Genomic DNA, 20,581 nt, shown 5'->3' on the forward strand with positions numbered 1-20,581 from the left:
CAAATGGTGAAGAAGCGTATGAAAAAGCTCAATATCAGGGAAGCGCAATCCAAAACCACAAGGAGATGCCACTTCAGAACCATGAGGATGACTATCATCAAAAAGACAGACGATGACAGGTGTTGGCTATAATGTAGAGATAAATCGGAACCCTCATATTCTGCTAGTGGAACTATGTAAAACGGTGCAGCCACTTTGGAAGCAGTCTGGAGTTTCTAAAAAGGCCAACCATAGAGTTTGCTTATAACGCAGCCGTGACAATCTCAGGTATGCAGCTGTGAGAAATAAAACCTAGATCCCCAAAAAACTGGTATACAAATGTTCACAGCAAAATTATTCCTAATAGAAAAAAAATACAAACTGTGTGGACACCAGTTCATGTATCCTGTCTCCATCCTGAGGCGCAGCCCCGCCCCCAGACCACAGGAGCCAATCCCCGCGCTCGCCGCCAGGACAGGCCCCGCCCCAGAGCCCTCCTCGGCCGCGCCCCTCCCTCGCCTACCGGCCCGCGCATTGGCAGTTGGCAGTTGGTTTGAGCGGTCGTCGGTTCGGATGCTTCGCGGTTCCCGCGAGGCGGCGGCGGCTGCTGCTGCGGTGGCGGCGGCGGCAGCGTGGTCCCTCCGGGAGGAGCGGCGTGGGCCGAGCGGCGGCCGCGGAGCGTTGAGCCCAGCGCGGCGGCGGCGGTCGCGGGCCCCTAGCTGGTCCGCCGGGAGGTCTTATACGTGGGGCCGCGCTCCAGCAGCCTCATCCGCGAGGGCTCCTACCGCGTGGTGTGGTGAGTGTCCGCGCCCCGCGTGCCGGCGGCCCCCTCCCGGCCTCCCGCTCCGCCTCGTTTGCTGCGGCAGTGGCTTCGTGTCCGAATCGTGACCCTACCCTAGCCGGACCGCAGCCGGCATCCCCCGTCGTCCGCGCGCCGGGGGTCTCGGGCGGGGCCGGACCGCTGGGGCCGGGGCGTTACGTGCGGCGCTTCCCGGGCGGCCCTCGCTGGCGCACCGAGTGGGGGAGCGGCGCGGGGGTCGGAGGCCGGGACCCGGGACCCCCGGGACGGGAACGGCCCCCAGCCCCAGGGTGCTTGACTACAGGCCTTCCCTTGACGTCCCCATAGTGAAGCCGCGAAGTACTTCAGATGCTTAAGGAGGCGGCTGCGGTCTGGAAAGCGGTTCTCAGCGGCGCCTGTGCACAATCCCGAAGTCATCGTCTTGTTTTCCCCCCTCCCCTGCCTTTTCCGCGGACGGCTTTCGTGGTGCCAGTGGTGCTCCCCTGCGCAGGCTCTCTAAAAGGCATGAAGAAGCACCAGTGTGGGTGTGGAATGTCTCCATCTTCAAGTGTTTAAATGGATTTGGGCATGGTACTCTTCGCGTTTCAGGAAGGGTAAGTCAGCATCGCTGTTGTGATTTATTTAAGGAGTCTTTTGGAGTTGGGCCTAATTTGACTTTTCCCCTCTTTTACCTGGCGTGAGCTCTCCTACTAGCATAAAGGCTTCCAGAGGTTTTAGCATAATGACTGTGGACTTTTCCTGTTAAAGCTTTAGTGGTCTGTGTGTATGCCGCCCTGATGGAGTTCTTGCAGAACCACATGCAGGCGCCCTTCTCTGGCTCCACATCCCTCAGAAGTGTTAGTGGGATGGGGTTGATGGTGGTTTTGCTTTTATTCTTGTTTTTGTTTTTTGTTGTTAGAACAAACTACTTGTGATATTTTGTGCTTATGTAGACTTGTGGAGAGGTAGGCTTCCTTACCCCTGAACCTTCATGTGTGTCTTTTGTGTTGTATGAAGGAAGCAGACTATTTATGATCACTTCATGTCAGGTATTGTGCTATGTACCTTATCTCATGTTACCTGAACATCCACCTGCAGAGAGGGAAGGGCAGTGCTAGCTCTATTTCAGATGACAAAGTGTTTTGAGGTGAAGCCAGTTCTGAAGGTCGCACAGCTAAAGAATCAGACTTGAGATTGTAGACTGAGACCCTGTTTCAGTTGCCAGAGCTCTTTTCATTACTCCCTATTTTCCTTAATTAGTGTTATTAATAATTTTGAAATTTTAGCATATTTTACCCTTACAAGCAAATTCATTTCAGAAACATTCAAATTTGAACGGCAATAATTTTAGAAATACATAGAGGGAATATTTTACCACGTATGCTAGCTAGGTTCGAAGACTAGTTAAAATTCTTTAACAAAAAATACTTGAATATTTGCATTCTCTTCAGGAGCAGAGTACTTCACAGTACACAGCTGTGAAGATTCACGTGAACTCAGTAGGCTAGGAGCCATAAGAGGAATTAAATTAGGCCAGGCCTAAAAGAAATAAGGTCCTAGAAGGTAACAGAAAGATGGTACTGCCCACAACATCACTTATCTGGAGTAAGTCTGATTGCTGTGCACCTGCTGGTATGTGTGCTAGTCACCAGGTCTTGTTGTGAGAGGCTCGGAATTCCCCATCACATCCTTGGGCCCTTAGAAAAAATTAACGCTTAAATGTGTACTGAAAAAGTCTAGTTCTATGACATCTCAGTCAAAAAAATTTTTTTTTTAATCTGATGAGAATTTGTCCTAGCCTGAAGATGATTTAGATCTGGTAACTTTATATCTCGGCTGTGGACTTAAGTGACTTAAGTCTCTATTAGGTGAAATGTCAAGTCCACTTACTAAATATATATTTTCCCTTCTTAAGAAAGATCCAAGTACAAATAATATTGGAGTTAGAATCCTGGGACCAGACTATAACTTTTTACCTTCAGGTTGATGATATTTCATATAAGAGTTTAATTTCCATTGTGCATTATTAGTATTTAGTAAATGTTGGTTAACAATGCTGGGTTTTTGAAGGATTTCTTGGTTGAAATATTAATAATATTTGAAGAACTGATATTTTAAAAAGCTTAGTGTTTCCAGAAGGACTTAAAATTTTAAGGAGGAAAACAATTTTTTTTTAATTTTCTGAATCTGTTCATTAGGAATTTTGCCTTTTCCATGAAGAGTCCTTTCCTAAACATTACATAGGGGATATAAAGAATGTAGTTTGAATTGAGCCTTTCTGAGTGGTGTGAATTTGATAGAAAGATAATAGGTGCAAGTGACAATCTAAGCTATGGAATCCAATCCTGCAAAAGGACTTAGGTGGCAAATTGTGGAGGACTCTGTAGGCAGAAAGGAGTTTGATTTTATGTTTGTGCAGTGGAGAAGGATCAGAGTTTTTGAAAAGAGGCAGGCACATGATCAGTTTTGAAATTTTGGGAGAATCTAGATCGACACTGGTGGAAATGACAGGAGAAAACTAAGGTAGGGAATCAGCTAGGCCAGAGACCTTCTAAAGGTGAAGTGAGGTAGCGGTGTGGAGGATGGAGATGTTAGAGTCAATAATGGGCTCTTGTCAGAGGTGTGGTGGACTTTTCATCATGGTAGGTATGGGATGCAAAGGATGATGAGGTCTTACAGGGTATTGGTTTTGCTTATGTTTTCCTTTGCTGTGCAAAAGCTTGTAAGTTTAACTAGATCCCATTTGTTTGTTTTTGCTTTTATTTCTATTTCTTGAATAGACTGCACTAGGAGAACATTGCCGAGATATATGTGAGATAATGTTTTGCCTATGTTTTCTTCTAGGAGGTTTATTGTGTCTTGTCTTATGTTTAAGTCTTTAATCGACTTTGAGTTTAGTTTTGTACATGATGTGAGGGAGTATTCTTGCTTTATTGATTTACATTGCTGCTGTTCAGTTTTCCCAAAACCACTTGCTGAAGAGACTGTCTTTATTCCATTGTATGTTCTTGCCTCCTTTGTCAAAGATTAATTGACCAAAAGTTTGTGGGTTCATTTCTGCGCTCTCTATTCTGTTCCATTGGTCTGTAGGTCTGTTTTTGTACCAATGCCATGCTGTTTTGATGACTGTAGCTCTGTAATATTTCTGAAGTCTGGGAGGGTTATTTCTCCAGCCTCGTTCTTTTTCTTCAGCAGCGCTGTGGCAATTCTGGGTCTTTTGTGATTCCATATAAATGTTATTATTATTATTTGTTCTAGTTCTGTGAAATATGCCCTGGGTAACTTAATAGAAGTTATATTAAATCTGTATGTTGCCTTGGGCAGAATGACCATTTTAACAATATTGATTCTTCCAATACAAGAGCATGGGATATCTTTCCATTTTGTTAAGTCTTCTTTAATTTCCTTAGTCAATGTTTTCTAGTTCTCTATGTATAAGTCTTTCACCTCCTTGGCTAGATTGATTCCTAGGTATTTTATTACTTTGGGTGCTGTTTAGAAAGGGACTGTTTCTTTAATTTCTTTTCCTGTTGATTCATTGTTAGTGTATATAAGTGCAACAGATTTTTGTACATTAATCTTGCATCCTGCTAACTTGCTGAGTTATTTGTTTAGTTCTAGTAGTTTTTGTGTGGATCTTTTAGGTTTTTCTATCTATAGTATCATGCCATCTGCATATAGTGACAATTTTACCTCTTGTTTTCCAATTTGGATCCCTTTTATTTCTTTCCCCTTGCCTGATTACTGTGGCTAGGACTTGAAGACTGTTGAATAGGAGTGGTGAGAGTGGACAACTTTGATGGCCCCAGATTTTAGTGGGAAAGTTTTTAGTTTTTCACAATTGAGTACTAAGCTGGCTATAGGTTTGTCATAGTTTTTATTATGTTGATATATGTTCCCTGTATACCCACTGTGGTGAGAGTTTTTATCATAAATGGGTGTTGAATTTTATCAAATGCTTTTCCTGCATCTATTGAGATGCTCATGTGTTTTTTGTCCTTTCTCTCTTGATGTGGTGTATTATATTGACTGATTTGCTTATGTTAACCCATCCTTGTGTTCCTGGGATGAGTCCAACTTGATCATGGTTTGTGAACTTTTTTATGTGCTGCTGGATTCTGTTTGCTAATATTTTGTTGAGGATTTTTGCATCTACTTTAATCAGTGATACTGGCCTATAATTCTCTTTTTTGGTAGTGTCTTTGCTTGGTTTTGGTATCAGGGTGATGGTGGCTTCATAGAATGAGTTTGGGAGTACTCCCTCTTTTTCAGTCTTCTGGAAGGGTTTGAGTAAGACTAGTATGAGTTCTTCTTTTTATGGTTGGTAGAATTCCCCAGTGAAGCCATCTCGTCTTGGACTTTTATCTGTAGGGAGGTTTTTTATTGCTAATTAGATTTCACGTCTAGTGAACGGTTTGTTCAAGAGGTCAGTTTCTGCTTGATTCAGTCTTGGTGGACTGTATATTTCCAGAAACTTGTCCATTTCTTCTCAGTTTTTCACTTGGTTTCTATGTAGTTGTTCCTAGTATCCTCGTATGATATTTTTATTTCTGTGATATTGGTGGTCCTGGATTTTTGTTTGTAGGAAGTTCCAAAATTTACTGATTCTTACTAGTTATCAGTCTGCTTTGGAGCTCTCTGGGCTTCCTGTAACTGGGTGTCTGTTTCCTTTTCCAGGTTAGGAAAAGTTTCAGACCTCGTTTCTTTAAATATGTTTTCTGCCCCAATTCCTCTTCTTCTGGAGCTCCTATAATGAGAACGTTATTGTGCTTGATGTTGTGCCATTAATCCTCTTACCTGCCTTCACTTTTTTTCCCTTCCTTTCCCTTTTTGCTTCTATCTTTGAGGGAGTTCCTCATACCTGTCCTCGAGTTCACTGATTCTTTCTCGTGCTTCATCTATTGTATTTTTAAGTTCAATTATTGTGTTCTTTAGTTCTGTGACTTCTGTTAGGAACTTTCTTAAATTTTCTAACTCTTTGTTGAAGTTCTCACTGTCTTCATCCATTAGTCTTCTGAGTTCAGTGGGCTTTATACGAGTGTATTTTGAATTCTTCATCAGGCTAATTACTTTTCTTCATTTCATTTTTTTTTTTTCTCGTGTTTTATCTTGTTCTTTCATTTGGAACATTGTCCACAATCTTCTGTGTTTTCATTTCACTTGACTCTGTTTGTTGGCTTCTATGCATGAAGTAAAACAGCCACCCCTCCCAGTCTTGAAGAGTTGTGTGGGAGATGAACTTTGTCAGTTAGCCCTGCCTACTCTTGCTTGTCAATGAAACTGTGATTATCCAAGCAGCTAATTTTATTTTGACAGCTCCCAGCAGTTGAGGGTGTGCCAAGGCCAGTCAGTATCTCAAAGGGGAGGATCTCAACACCAAGGTTCAGACTGATTGGACTCCATACCCCCCAGTAACAGCTTTTGAAGAATACAAATATCTTGAGGTTTGGGACTGCAAATGTAGTCCCTGCTGGCCCCTAGAGCTAGGAAGTCTGGAGGTGTCCCCTGGAGAACAGTCACAAAGAACAGGGCTTCAGATAAGTATACAAGCTCCTTTCTGGGAAATGTCAGTGAGCTGGAGCAAGGCAGGCTGAGAGTGTAATGATGGCACCCCCAGCCTACCTTCCCTGAGAGCACCTCAGTAGCCTCCTGATGTGTGCCAAACCTGAAGCCTGCCTCCAAGTCCAAAGCTCTTGGACTAGAAAAGGGGGCCTTTTTTCACATAAAGGCTGGGGGGGTGTCTCAGTCTAACGTGCGCCTGAAAGTGGTAGCCTGCCAAGAAGTGTGTCTCCAACTGTTACAGGCCCAAGGGACCGAGACATGCAGTCGGTCCTGGCCTCCAGAGCCAGGTGATCAAGGAGCATGCCCTGAGTGGAAGCCACAAAACCTGGGTCACCAGTGTGTAGACATTCCCTACTTGGAGATACGCTCACTCTGCAGCCTATCAGAGGGAGAGCGCAAATGTGGCTGGAGTGAGGCAGTGGGAGGGTGCAAAGATGACACCTTCTGAATAAAGAGGAGCAGAAGAAATGGGAAAAGATGAAGTAAGAAATACGGCAAGACAGAGGGAGAGCAGGGAAGATGGCACCTGCTGGCTGGAGCATAAAGCTGGCACCCAAAGGGAAGGGAAAAAAAAGATGGTACCTGCCAGTTTTATTAAGGCAGAGGGAGAGCAGGAGGATGGCACCCACCACCAGCCTCAGTCCCTGAGGAGTATCCCAGCAGCCCCTGCCCCTCAGACCAATGCTTTAAATTTTGGAAATGAGTCTCTTTCACATAAAGTGTGGGTGCTTTTCCAAGGGCCACTTCTGCACTTGGCCCTGGACCAAAAGCACAGGCCCTTTAAGAGGGGTTCCTGAATTCACCACATCCCAGTGGGTCTCACAGCCATGTGTCCTGAGGGTCTTGCAAGTCAGATGCTTTGGGGGTTTCTCTCTCAGTTGTCAGTCTTCAAAGTTTGAGTCCCCAGTGTGGGGGTACAAACCTCGTAGTTCACACCTCAGGTAGAAGTTCCATGTTCTGAGTTTACTCCTGAGTGTGTCTGTGCACACCAGGGGTGGGGTTTCTGGTGAAACTGTGTCTCAGCCTTTCCCACCTGCTTTGATATGGTTTCCCTCTGGTTTGCCTGATGTGAAGGGGTTGCTCCACCATTTCTCAGGCTTTTCCAGAGGAAATTGTTCCACGTGTAACTGTAGATTTGGTGTGTTTGTGGGAGGAGGTGAATTCAGGATGGTTCCATGGCGCCAACTTGAATTCAAACCTATTGTATATGTTTTAAATTTTGGTTTTCAATTGCTCAGGTCACTGCTAGTATATGGAAGCATGATTAATGCTGTTTATTCATGTTTATGTATGGATCTTATATTCTGGGATTTTTCTAAAGCTATTTATTATAATTATCAGTTTTCCTACAGATTCCTTGCAGTTTTCTCCATAGACAATGATGTCATCTGTAAATAATGACGATTATATTTCTTCTTTTCTAGTCGGTGTGCCTTCATTTCCTTTCTTGCCGCACTGCACTGACTAGAACCTGTAGTGCTAAGTTGGAAACTGACAGAAAAGAGCAGACATTCTAACGTTGTTTTCAAACCAAGAAAAGCGTTCATTCTTTCACCATTATGATGTGGGATGTGGGTGTTTTGCGGATGTTCTTTGTTAGGTTGAGGTAGTGCCCTTCTACTCCTAGTTTCTGAGCATTTTTTATATGAATGGGTGTTGAATTTTGTTTAATGCTTTTTCTGTATTAATTGATGTGACTGCATGGGTTCTCTTCTTTAGACTCTTCATAGGGTAGGTTACAGTGTTGATTTTTGACTATTGAACCAGGCTTGCATTCCTGGAATAAATTCCCCTTGGTGATCGTCTATTCATGTGGATGCTTATGGCAGGTGTTATTGTGGATTTCTTGCTGTAGGCTAAATTATGGTTCCCCAAAGCGGTCCATGTCTAATCACTTCTATGACAACGAGTGAGTGTTACCTTGTATGGCAAAAGGGAGTTTGCAGAAGTAACTAAGTTAAAAATCTTAAGATGAGTTTATCACAAATTTTCTGGGTTTACTTAATATAAAAGGAGGTACACAGGAACTGAGTCAGAGAGACCATGAGATGATAGAACCAGAGACTAATGTGATGCACTTTGAAGATGGAAGAAGGGGACAACTGCAAGGATGACATGCATCCTCTGGAAGCCAGAAAGGGAAAGGGAACAGATTCTCCTGTGAGGCCTCAAAAGCTATCAGCCCTGCTGACACCTTGACTGACATCAGACTGCTGACCTGCAAAACATTACTATAATAAATTTGAGATATTTTAAGCTAGTAAATAGTAATTTGTAATTTAATGATACAGTTTGTAATTTGTAATACTTTACAATAATTTGTCATAACAGCCAGAGAAAATGAACACACTTATATTTTGTTGAGAATTTGGGTGTGTGTCCTGGGGATATTTGTCAGAAATTTTCTTTTTTGAGCTGTCATTGTCAGGTTTTGGTGTTATATTATGCTGGCCTCATAAAATAAGTTGGTACATAATCACTTTGCTTCTACTTGCTGGAACAGATTTTGTGGCATTCATATTATTCTTTATAAATGTTTGTGGTTTTCAAGGAATTTGCCCACTTCATGTTTCTTCTCCCTGCGTTTGTGTGTGTGTGTGTGTGTGTATTTGTATAATTTTTTTGAAGTGTAGTTGGTTTACAATGTTTTGTCAATTTCTGGTGTGCAGTGTAATGCTTTAGTCATAAATGAACATACATATATTTGCTTTCATATTCTATTTCATTAAAGGTTACTGCAAGATGTTGAATATAGTTCCCTGTGCTTTACAGTATATACCTGTTGTTTATCTATTTTATATATTGTAGTTAGTATCTGCAAATCTCAAACTCTCAATTTACCCGTTCCCACTTCCTTCCCCTCTGATAACAATAGTTTGTTCACTATGTCTGTGAGTCTGTTTCTGTTTTGCAGATAAGTCCATTTGCGTCTTCTCCTTTAGATTCCACATTTAAGTGATATCACATGGTATTTATATTTCACTGTCTGGCTAATTTCACTTAGAGTGTCCATCTCCAAATCTACCTATGTGTTGCAAATGGCATTATTTTATTCTTGTTTATGGCTTGAGTCGTATTCCATTGTGTAAATGTACCACAACTTATTTATCCCGTCATCTGTCGTTGGACATTTAGGTTGTTGCTATGTCTTGGCTATTGTAAGTAGTGCTGCTGTGAACATTGGGGTGCGTGTATCTTTTCAATTAGCGTTTTCTCTGGATATATGCACAAGAAGGGATTGCTGGATCATCGGGTAAGTCTTTTTAGTTGTTTGAGGAATCTCCGTACTGTTTTCCATAATGGCTACACCAAACTTCGTTCCCACCAACAGTGTAGGGAGGTCCCTCATAGGAGAAACTGTTTCATACGCAAATACAAATCTGTGTTGACACCAGTCCACACACAGTTCCAGCTGTGTGTGGGAAGGGAACAAATAGTAATTGTGGGGCGCATTTGCAGACTCGTTAGCCCCTAAGGCCACAGCAAGATGGGTCATCCTCCCTCACCTGGACAAGATGCTCCCGCACAGAAATCCCACAAATCCCACAGCGATGCTGACTGTCATTCCCCATTCTCCTTTTACACACCTTTAACAGGCACCCCATGAACTTCCTCTCAGCCCATTCCCCTTGTGTCCTTGGGATTAAGAGGGAGCTGTCTCCACCACTCCCCACATTGCAGTAATCCCAGGAGGATAGAAGAGGCTCCCTCTACAATGGTGCAGAGAGGCAAAAAGCCCTGTCTCTCAGGCCAGGTCTTCCCCGTCTGGTCAGGACACCCAGACAGGACACCCTGGCCTGTCATCTGGCCACCTCAGGGAAGAAGACTGAAGCTACCCAAGGCCAAGGGCTGTCTCCAGGCTCCATTCTAGAGAACTGGTTAGTGTCCAGAGGGCTGAAAGGCATGAAAACATCTCTCCATCCCTAGTTTGCTCAGGGGTTCAGATGATGTTGGGATGCCCCACAGGCCCGTGGCCAATCAGGCTCGAGGGAATAGGACAATGCAGGGGTCCCTGGGGAAAGTGAGAGCCTCAGGCTCCCAGGAGCAGCCTGAGGACCCCGTGTCATTCCGGAGGAAGTTCTAGTCAGCCCCCTGTGGATCTGTAGCTCCTGGGACCTCCTCAGCCTCCTTCTCAGGACCCCTCTCTGTAGAGCAGTGCAGACACAAATAAGACTACAGTGGTCTGAGATCATTTCCAAACAAAATTATCATTATTCATACTTTAAATACATCACCCCAAGGTGCTGCTCCCACCCACAGCCACCCAGACCCTCCTCCCCCAGCCTCTAACTCCCCACCACCCCACCCCACCTTGGCCCTGATGGTCCCCCCTCCTTCCTTGCTCTTCCTCCCTGCCCCCCACTTCAGCTGGGGTCAGCACTGAATGAGGAGGAGCCCCTAAGGTCCCCTGGGGACCCCCTGGGGGCTGGCAGTGGATGGCTGGCCTGCTGTTCCCTACTGGGTGCAGTGCCTCTTTGTCCTCCTCCTCCTCCTCCTCCCTGCGACAAACAGGTCACACCTTGTCTGTTTTGCCTGTGAGGGGCGAACCAGCCCCAGAGTCAAGGCAGGCCCCCCAGATCCCGAGGTCAGGCCTGGGCAGGGACAGCTTCCCAGCAGACACTGGGCCTCTACTAGAGGCCGCTTCCTCAATTTGACAGCTGGTGGAGGTGCTGGGCTGAGGCCAGTTCTTTGAGGGGAAGGGGCCTGGGGAGCCCCCTGACCTTCAGGGCAGACAAATCTCAAGGGCCCTGGGGCAGAGCTCTGGGACACCCCCCAGGGCCACAGGCTGTACTGAGAGGCCAAGAGGAAGGCCAGGCTGCGGAGCTCCTCCTTGTGCTCACTGGACCCATCCCTTGGCCCTGGGGCCTCCCTAAGAGGAGACGTCTCTCTGAGAACTGAAGCATCAATGGGTCCCAGGCTCCGTGCAGTGCACTTTTGACCCTGGGGAGGTGAGAGGGGCTGTCCAGCCTGGAATGGAGGGAAATCATGATGTCCTGGAGAGAGAATAAAGCCTTTGGTCCACTGTCTGCTCAGTAGTGCCTTAGAAGTTCCTCAAAATCAATGTCTGGTGGGCTGTCTTTATCACTGACCCCTACCTGGGGGTCTTCGTCACGTGTCTGGTATCTTGGCCAACATTAGACTCACGAGTGCTTGAGTCCAAATGGGGTGCACTGTGACTGGTGGGTGCCCGCACACCCAACTCCTCCTTCAGGTCCAGGAATCGTTTCTGCACCAGCTGGTAGGAGGGAGGTGGACAGTGACTGGCCTTGCATACATGGGTGAGGGGAGAAGCAGGGCTGGGCAGGGGATGATGGCATTGGGGAGCAAGAGGGGGGATGTCTCCAGGACTCCAGTCAAAGTACAGACACTAGAGCACTCCTGCTGTCCTCCTGGGCCTTATTCTGAGCTGTGTGTCCTTCCTTTCCCTCTGGGCCCCCATCCTCTCCTTCCTATGGTCCTGCATCGCACCCAGTCCCTAGCAGGCCCTCCACAAGGCCAGGCCTTCCAGGCAGGGGAGGGATGAACATAGCCATGTGGGCCTCCTGTTCTGTGGTCTCATCCCTCCCCCGGCTGACCTGGGTCCTTGCCTCCCTTGGTTACCTGGGTGTCCCTTGCCTTCCCTCTTCTACCTGGGGTCCATCCCTCCCTCATCTCCCTGGGTGTCCCTCCCTCCTCTGGCTCACCTCTTCAAGGGTGAGTCCTGCCTCCTGTTCCAACTCCTCAGCTAGGGCCAAGAAGTCCAGATGTGGTTCTGTGGAAAGCAATTCTGCCAGAAATTGAGGGTGAATGACTGCCTCTACCTAAGAATGAAGGAAGAGGCTGTGAGTATCCTTGGCCTGGAGTAACTTGTGAGTCATGAATACCTGGAGGGAAAGTGAAAAAGAGACCCACCCCATTGTCCTCCACAAGGTAGCCTGTTTTAAACCACCGAGGCAGTCAGCTAGACACAGAGAGAGAGAGAGAGAGAGCGTGAGCAAGCGAGCGAGAGCACTCAGGGACAAGGATCAGAACTTAAGTCCCAAAGACCCGGCAGAACCCTAGTCCTTGGTGCTGAGAGTGCCAATCCCTGGAATCTTGCAGCCCCCAGGCTCCAGGCCCAGCCCACCTTGGTGACACAGGCTTCCTGGGAGCACAGCTTGTCAGCGTAGCTCAGGACATCCGGGTCCGTGTAGGTTCCGTTCTCTTCCTGCTTCAGTTCATTTCTGTCCTCTTGGAATTCTGCATCTAGCCCACCAGTGGCTGAGGGGACAGGCCCCGCCAGCTCCTCCATGGTGCCCACATACTGTTTAACAGCCTCAGGGGGAATCTCCTTAGGTGCCCTGGTCTCCCAGGGACCCTGGGATGTGTGTAGCTTCCTGGGCACACACACTGGGGCAGAGCGGGAGGAGGAAATAAAGGTGAGGGGCTCCTGCGTCCAGCTCCTGACCACGCAGTGCACTTGTCGGTTCGGACAGTGTTTGAACAACATGGACGTGGGTGTGGTTCGAGTCAAGGCCAACTGTATCTTCACCCACATTGATGGGAAATGAAGAGGGAGAGGTAAGGGGGAGCTTCTAAGAGAGTCACATGTGAGGAATTGTGGAACCTCTAATTTTCCAAGAGTCTCCCCATCCAGCCCACTTCTCAGGCAGGCTGTATGTGGTGGCCTTAGACAGGGAGATGGGAGTTTTGTAACTGACCAAATCAGTACCCCAGGGTGAAGGCAGCTGAGACTCCTCGATGGCAGTTGAGGTTGAAATACCAATGACCCCCTTGAGGGAAAAGGACTGATGTGGGGACAGTGGCCACCCCTAAGCCCCTGTTACCTTTGTGTTCAGGTCCAGTGGGCATGTGGGTACCTGGTTGAGGGCCCACTTTTGGGGCTGGGGGCCCCCAAACTTCCGGCTTTGGTGGGACTGGAGTAGGCAGTCCCTGCACCCCCTTCATCCACTGCACCTGCTGAGTCTGCATCTCCTCCTTTGCCTCAAACTCCATGAACCTGAAGGGTAAGGGAAGCACAGGCCATGCTGAGAAAAAGGCCTGGGCTCTGCAGCCCACCAAGGGAGCAGAGATGGAGGCATCAGAAGAGATTGTGCTGGGGGCAGTCAATGTCTGTGAGGTACTGTCCCCAGCGGGGAACTGCTACTGGAGCAAATATCAGATCTGGGGACACCCCTGCCTCCCCAGCACCGGATGGTGTTCAGTAGCATACACCCAGGTCGCTAAATTGAAATGGGCCTGTGTGGAAAGCATAGAGGGGAGATCAGGAAGGAGTCATGTGGACTGTACTGAGAGCACTACCTGGATGTGACGTCTTGTGTGACGGTGTGACTCCTGGGAGAACGGAAGCCCTTGAGGGCAGGGCTGTTGTCTGCTGGATGCATTAAATGATGGTTGTTCCTAGGAAAGCACCTGTCCCTAGTGGACCTTCCTATTTGCAGAATGAATGAGCCCAACCAGCCCCATCACACAGATCTGAATGTGCCTGGGACCCCACTTCTCCCTCCCAGGGGTCCCTGCCCTCACTCTCCTAGGACAGGGACAGCTATTGGACCACATGTCCCCTTTGAAATGGGAAAAAAGTTCCACCCAAAGCCAAAGTTCCAGTGACCCAGGAGGCAGAGGCTTCCTCATGGGCAGGAGGACAGTGACCAATTAGCCCAAACTCATCCCTTCCAGCTGAACTTTCCAGGGGCCAGGGCCCCAGGAAGCACTTTCCATGAAGGGCCCCCTCTGTTCCTGCCCTCCTAGGGCCTGATCCTCTCTTGACCCCAGTGTGCAGAGGGGAAAACTGAGGCTCACAGAGGTAGGGTGACAATCCCACATGTGACTGCTAGTAAGTGGCTGAGTCACCAATGTCCCATGAGAACAGAGTGCTCACCTTTGGAACAGAAGGTCCAGGACCTGCTGGGCAGTGATGAAAGTTTATAGTTGCCCAGGAATGTGTGCATGTAGGAGAGGTTGCTGCCCAGGACGGCAGTTACCAGAGTCACCACCAGCTTCTCCAGCCTGTGTCACTGAAGGCTCCACACCCTGTAGGTCTCATCCCTGCTCCCTGATGGTCTAGCTCCCCTCTGGGGTGGAAAGAGGAGAGACCTGAGGCAGAGGCAGCACCGGGGACCCCCAGGGGTTTGAGGCTGGAGCTCAGATCAAATGGTTAAGCCTAAAGTTCTTGTGCTAGAGGTGGAAGAGGGAATCCCTGAGTGGATTCAAGGTTCTCAGCATCACCAGTACAAGGGGCGGAAGGCGATGATTAAATGCATCAGTGTCTCAGATCATTGTGTCAGCACAGCAATGACAGCAGCTCCCTGATGAACTACCTCATCCCTGTGACTGCTGCCACAACATCACATTCCAGAGATAGAAGACAGGCTGATCCCAGGGTGGGAGGGATCAGGGTCCTCAGGCCAACGTGGACATGTGGGGATGGAGGAGAAACAGGACGGTCTGTAGAAAAATGCAGAAACTTCCTTGACTTAACATGAACTGAGATTCTGTCAAAGTCTCTTAGATTCCGACTCATGTGGGCACTGACTTTGCATCTGGCCAAGGCAGGGCCTGGGCTGTGAGGGCGGGTGGGAGAGATGGGGAATCAGATTCCTTTGCCAGCAGGCCTCTAAGAGGGAGCCCAGGGGAGGAGCAGGGCAGCTCTAGGACCCGGGCTTCCTGGGTGTGGACTCTTCTCGTTCACACTCACCCTGAGCCTGTCCTGGACTCTGTTGGTGTCGTGGGTCACCTGCCCTTCCTGCAGGGACATGGCATGGGGTAGTCTATGGACCAGGTCCTGTGAGGAGTCCTGCAAACACAGTGCCCAGCAGCCAGGCAGAAACCTCAGAGCCCTGTCTGGTTGTCCTGACTGGTTCTCAGACCCATAAGACAGCTCCAGTCTCAACACGCACACACCACTCTCTGCACAGACCTCCATCAGGGACAGAAAGCTGACAACCTGAAGGGCTTGGATTCCCACTGGAATGGAGAAAAGGCCCCTCAGGAGTCCTCTTTCCCCCCTGCCAGCCCTGTCCTTGGGTGTGGCCATGACAGGACCACCAGATTACCACGTGTTCAATGGCTGGTTCCTGCCCAGAGGGGACACCTCCCCTCAAGTCCCCCTTCCCCCACATGGAGATGAGGGGAAGTGGGCCTGCCCAGGGAGGGCTCCCAGAGGAGGCTGGTCCCAGATTGGCCTGCTCCAGGCTGCCCGGTGTTACCTTAAGTGACCGCCTCGTAACAGCAGAGGTGTTGGGGTTGAGGGTTCCACCAACGCCTACAGCCTCTCAAAAACCTCTCACTCCAGGGTTTCCTGGACGAGAAGCCCCGAGAGTTCACAAAACTGAAAGAACATGTTTCTCTGTGAACTGTCTCCAGCCAAGTGAGCTGGCTCAGGGGCCGTCATTAGAATGTGGGTGCCTGGTTACTGGGTTCCAATTCTGTTGGGGTCTGTTATCAAGGACGTGACATCACTTCCTGGGGTCCACTTCTTGGGACTCATTCCTCAGACAACACCTCCGGACAGCCCTCTGGGCTGCTGCCTGCTCCCCCCCTCCTCCTCACAAACCCACCTCTTCCACAGTTACAGCAGCCCTGCCCTCTCCACGGCTCCCGGGGAGGCTCTGTGTGCAGCTGTGAGGAGAGGACTTGGCTTCCAGACTCAACTTCTCATTGTTACCTGTTCTACATCTTGTATTTATCCTAGTGTTTCTCCAGGACGGTCTCCCCATCTGCACAGTCGGGCTGACTCTGGTCGTACTTCTAGAGATGTCCTCAGGCGTGTGTGGGATAAGACAAGAGAAGTGTAGGAGTGGTGTCACTTGTAGGTGATGCATCCAACCTCATGATTTTTTGTCTTATAACCAAGCTCACATCTATTCCTCTCCTGATCCTGCCTCATCGTCCTTATTTAATGTCACTCTGCACGTGTGTCTGTGTGTGTGTGTTTCTGTGTGTGTGCTTGTGTACACGTGCAAGCCAGTGCTCACTCTCTGTGTGGCCAGCAGAACACTGCCCCCATGTGGGAGGGTTGGGCAAGAGCTTCCTGAGGTCTGAGGGTTTCTAATTTCCAAAACAAACCTGATGAAAGGGGCTCAAGCCTTGGCCAGCAGGTCAGAGCCCCGTGACCCCAGGCCATGCAGGCAGCAGGGGCTGGAGCTGGGGTCACAGACTCACACAGTCTGGTTCCACTGTCCACACTCAGAACCACACTGCTGGGGGCAGGGAGACTGTCCCCTTCATGGGCACACAGCCTGGCAAGGTCATCTCTGGCTGGACACACAGTGGTCCAGTGACTGATGGGCAGTTGAAGGGTTGCTGTCACCAGAGAGATTTGACAGTCTCATTTGGTGCTGCCTCTATGTTCCTGTCCTCACATGCCTCTCCCCAAGTTCCAACCCCAGTATAAACAGTCACCTTCCCCAGGAACAACAGGAGTTTTATCCACTGGAGTAAGAAGACCCTCAGTCTCAGTGGAAATTCCCTGCTAATCAGCTTCTCCCAGTGATTTCATGAGGAAAGTGTATCAGATTTGATCTAATCTCCTAAGTGTCTAAGGTTCAGGTTGAGTTGCTCCCCCAGGAGTCTGGTTTAGGGGAGCCAGCTTTTGCAGTCCTTGAGGTTATCAGCTCTTAAAGGGACTGGGCTGGCCAGGATCAATAAGTCTTAAAGATTTGATGAGCCTGCTAAAGCCCCAATAATAGCCAATGTCCTTGGAAACTGGTAATCCCAACTTGAGGTGGAAGACAGGATTCAAAGAGTCTTGCCTAGAGGTAGGGGGCATAGTGCCTCAGTCATCTCTGGGCCAGCCTCCCATCTCTAGGAGAAATGGGACCTGTTCAGAGTGCCCCTCCTGGCTAGTGAAGGGCTCCCCAGGCCATTCCAGTCTAGCAGGGAAAACTGGCTTGGCTTGGGAGTGCAGGAGGATGAGCATTAGGAGCTGAGCATCTTGGGATGGGGAAGAACCCCACACTGTGGGAGATGGAGAGGAAAGGGATACTCTGGCTAAGAGCTTCCAGGGGAAAGCCAGCCTGAGTCATAGCCCTCAGGTACAAATTAGAGGGACCTCATCATCCAAACTAGAATCTGACATAAGTCTCAAAACTGTCTGTCTCCTCAAAACTTCTTAGTATTTGGAAGGGGGCCTTGAGATTGGTCTCAATGCAATCATGCTACCTCTGCCTAGCATAATATCAAGAAAGCCTTCTAACTGGGTTAGAATTATCACATGTCTACTTTACTACCATAATGCAGGGGTCCAAACAAGTGTTTGCAGAATCCCCGACCCTGTGGCTCTTGTTCTCAAGTTTGAGCCCCTAGAGGGTGAATATACTACCATGCTTCTGAGGTGGAGACAGTCCCCATAGGAACCAAACTGTTATATAATAAAATCCATTCTTTATTTATCCTGTGTCTGCAGGTGTTCAGCCAGTACATGGTAGAATTTCCAGGGAATGAGAAGGGAGACATGGAGAGTTTGTAGAACCTGAGTGGGGCATGTTGTACAATTCGAGGCCAAGATGGATTTCTTGAGGAAGTGCCTTTGTGTGAGCACCACACAGCTGGACAGCTTGGCCTCCTACATACCTGGTCAATTTTCTGTTTCTGCCCATTGGCCCCTCATCCCGGAAGTCACCTTGCCAGTCCATGTGGCTCCCTACTGTTTCTCCAAACCAGCTTTTCCTCTCCCCTAGGCTGCCCCTGCCCAGCCGAGTCAGTCCCATCAGCCACTGCAAGGGCTGCCTCACTGCTCTCCAAGCCTGCACTGGTCCCTCTCCACGGCCTCCTCCCCCATCTTTCCAAGGTAAAATTTGCCAGTGACTTCTATGCCAGGCAGCACGGGGACACACACACACACGGACACACAGACACATACACACGGATGGACACGGACACACACACGCACAATACTTTTTCTTCTTGCTTTGGCTGGCTAACTAGCATTCAGTGCCTGAGAGCCTCCCTTCCTTCTCCCTTGGTAACCCTCACTCAGCCTTTAGAGCTGTCTCCTCTTCCTGTCAGCCATCCTCTGGCTCTTCCTCCCAGGCTAGATCACAGCCCAGGACGTGCCTGTGCATACATGGCACTTGGGGTCCTTGCCACATCTTTTAATAATCTGTTTAACTGTCTGCCTCTCCTCTGAGTGAGGGGTTCCAGGAAAGCATCTCTGAATCTCTCATGCCCAGCACCTGATCCTGATCAAGGTAGAGGCCTTGGGGCCAGGCCAACGACAGGGCTAAGGGGTGCTCCTGGGTGCCCAGGAGTGGACGCTGGTAGGAGGCTCTGCCAGGTGCTCCCAGATCAAACTTCCATGGAATCTTGGTCTTGGAACTCTCAGCTGTCTCCCCCAAATCTTGGGTGTGCCATGTGGAGCCCAGTCTGTCTGAAACTTGGTGGGGGGTGGGGCGGTGGGGAATGGTGGCTACCCTTCAGGCTTGCCACCTCCTCCCAGGCTGGAGCCCAAATAGCTTACCTCTACATCTGGTGGTGCTGCCTGGCCAGAAACATTCACCTAGTGGTGTAGACAGCCCCACTCTCCACTGGCTCAGAGAAAGGAACTCTCAACCCCAGCTCTCGTGTCAAAGGCTCTGTGCAGGGTTGGAGTCTGAACAGGCCAGCCCCTTGGAAATCTCCTCACCTCCAGGCGCTGAGGTGAGGGATGCGCTGGTTTCTGGCCATGAATTGGGCTTCAGAGTCCGAGCATCCTGCCTGTCTCGCTGCTGAACCCCGAGTTGTGGAGCAGGGGATGGGCACCTGCCAAGGTCCCTGGGGCCATCTAGGGTCCAGCCCATGGCCATAGCTCTGCTCCAGAAGTTTGGCCACGGCGGGTCCCCTTGCATCCCGGTGCCTGGCTCAGCATCCCTCCCCATCTTTCCACTGGCTATCTTTGGCCTGGCTCCTTGAGGGTCTCTCTGCCCAGGGCAGGGGTCATGGCATGAGGCACTCAGTGGCTGAGGTCGGTGGGCACCGGGGGTTCCGGGAACCCCTGAGGTCTGTGCAAGTCCTGCACTTCTTCATCTTCACGTCTGGTGAACGGGGAACGAGGCCCCAGGCCGCCAAGTCTCTGCCCACCGCAGCCCTGGTGGTTCCCCCCTTCATCCTGGCCTCTGAACATCCCCCAGGCTGGGAGTGAGGAGCACCTGGCACCCTCTCCAAGCTTCGAGTGGAAGAGCAGCACGGGGCAAGGCTGAGATCCCAGTCACCAGGTTAAGAGGAGGGGGTAGGGGAGGGAGGCAGGCAGGGAGGGGAGAGGGTGCGGAGTTGAGGGTGGGAGGGGAGGGGGAGGGGGCGTCCTTTGCAGTTTGCTCCTCGCAGGGTCCCAGACACACTGTGAGCCACGAGCCGCTGTGTGGGCCCGGCTGCCACAGCCACCACCAGATTCAGAGCAGGGGCCTGATGGCACTGGGCTGGGCTGGAGCAGGCAGGCCGGGGAAGATGCACTGGGCTCAGCTCAATGGGACTGCACCTGGACTGGCACCTCCCCACTCTGCGCTGCCCTAGGCCTTGCCCTGCCCTGGGCAGATGAGCCGCATGCCCAGGGGACATGGAAACATTGACACTGTGACTTCTCCGCTGGATATGCCAATGCGTGTAGGTGCAGGTCGACTCCATCTTCCACCTCAGTAGGTGCGGTGGGCAGCGGGACCGAGGCTGAGCAGGGGGGCCTCAGCGGTGTTGGGGGCACATAGCGTGCAAACTTGGCTGTTCCCTGATCTGAGGGGCTTGGGGGTGGTGCTCCCTAGAAGATCCAGGCTGCACTGCCTGCGGAGGAGATGTGCATGGGCAGCTCCTTGCTCCTGAGGGCTCTCACTGTTCCCCAACTTTCCAATACCCCTGTGGGACCTTTTGGCCTCTGAGGACACTTAAGGCCTAAGCTCCAGCCTAGAGGCACATCTAGACCCTGGCTGGGCCTCAGGCAGGGTAGCGCTAGCCTTTACTCTCAGCTCAGAGCAGTGGGGGTCCGGGGTCAGACAGGGCCCTGGTCTCACCAGGATGGCAGGGCAGGATCAAAGAGGCCCAACCTGAACTGTGGGTGAACGTGGGTGGGTGGGTGTTGTCAGCGTGTGTGGCTGTGTATGGGCCTGGCACCATGTTGATGTCACTGTAAGAGAGCACTGGGGTGTGTGGGGCCATCCTAGCTTGTGTTGGTGTGTGCATGACTGTCTCTCAGCATGTTAGAGTGGACACAGTGTCTGCCTGTTTCCCTGGTGTGTGTCTGTGTGTCTCTCAGTGTATGTGTGGGAATGTGTATGTATTTGATTGTGGCAATGGCAGCCCAATCCTGGACAGTCCCAG

General features: G+C 49.8%; 1 long non-coding RNA gene across 1 annotated transcript in view; it reads left to right on the plus strand.

Annotated features, from left to right (window-relative positions):
- Positions 1-548: 548 nt before the first annotated feature.
- The window catches only part of LOC141579014 (uncharacterized), a 53,874-nt gene continuing 33,841 nt past the window's right edge, over positions 549-20,581 (plus strand). Inside the window, exons 1-2 of the long non-coding RNA XR_012509896.1 lie at positions 549-775; positions 1,106-1,371. This is a non-coding gene — a long non-coding RNA (uncharacterized LOC141579014). The remainder of the gene's footprint in view (positions 776-1,105; positions 1,372-20,581) is intronic.

Source organism: Camelus bactrianus, chromosome 11, assembly GCF_048773025.1.
Source record: "Camelus bactrianus isolate YW-2024 breed Bactrian camel chromosome 11, ASM4877302v1, whole genome shotgun sequence".
NCBI classification, from domain to species: Eukaryota; Metazoa; Chordata; class Mammalia; order Artiodactyla; family Camelidae; genus Camelus; species Camelus bactrianus.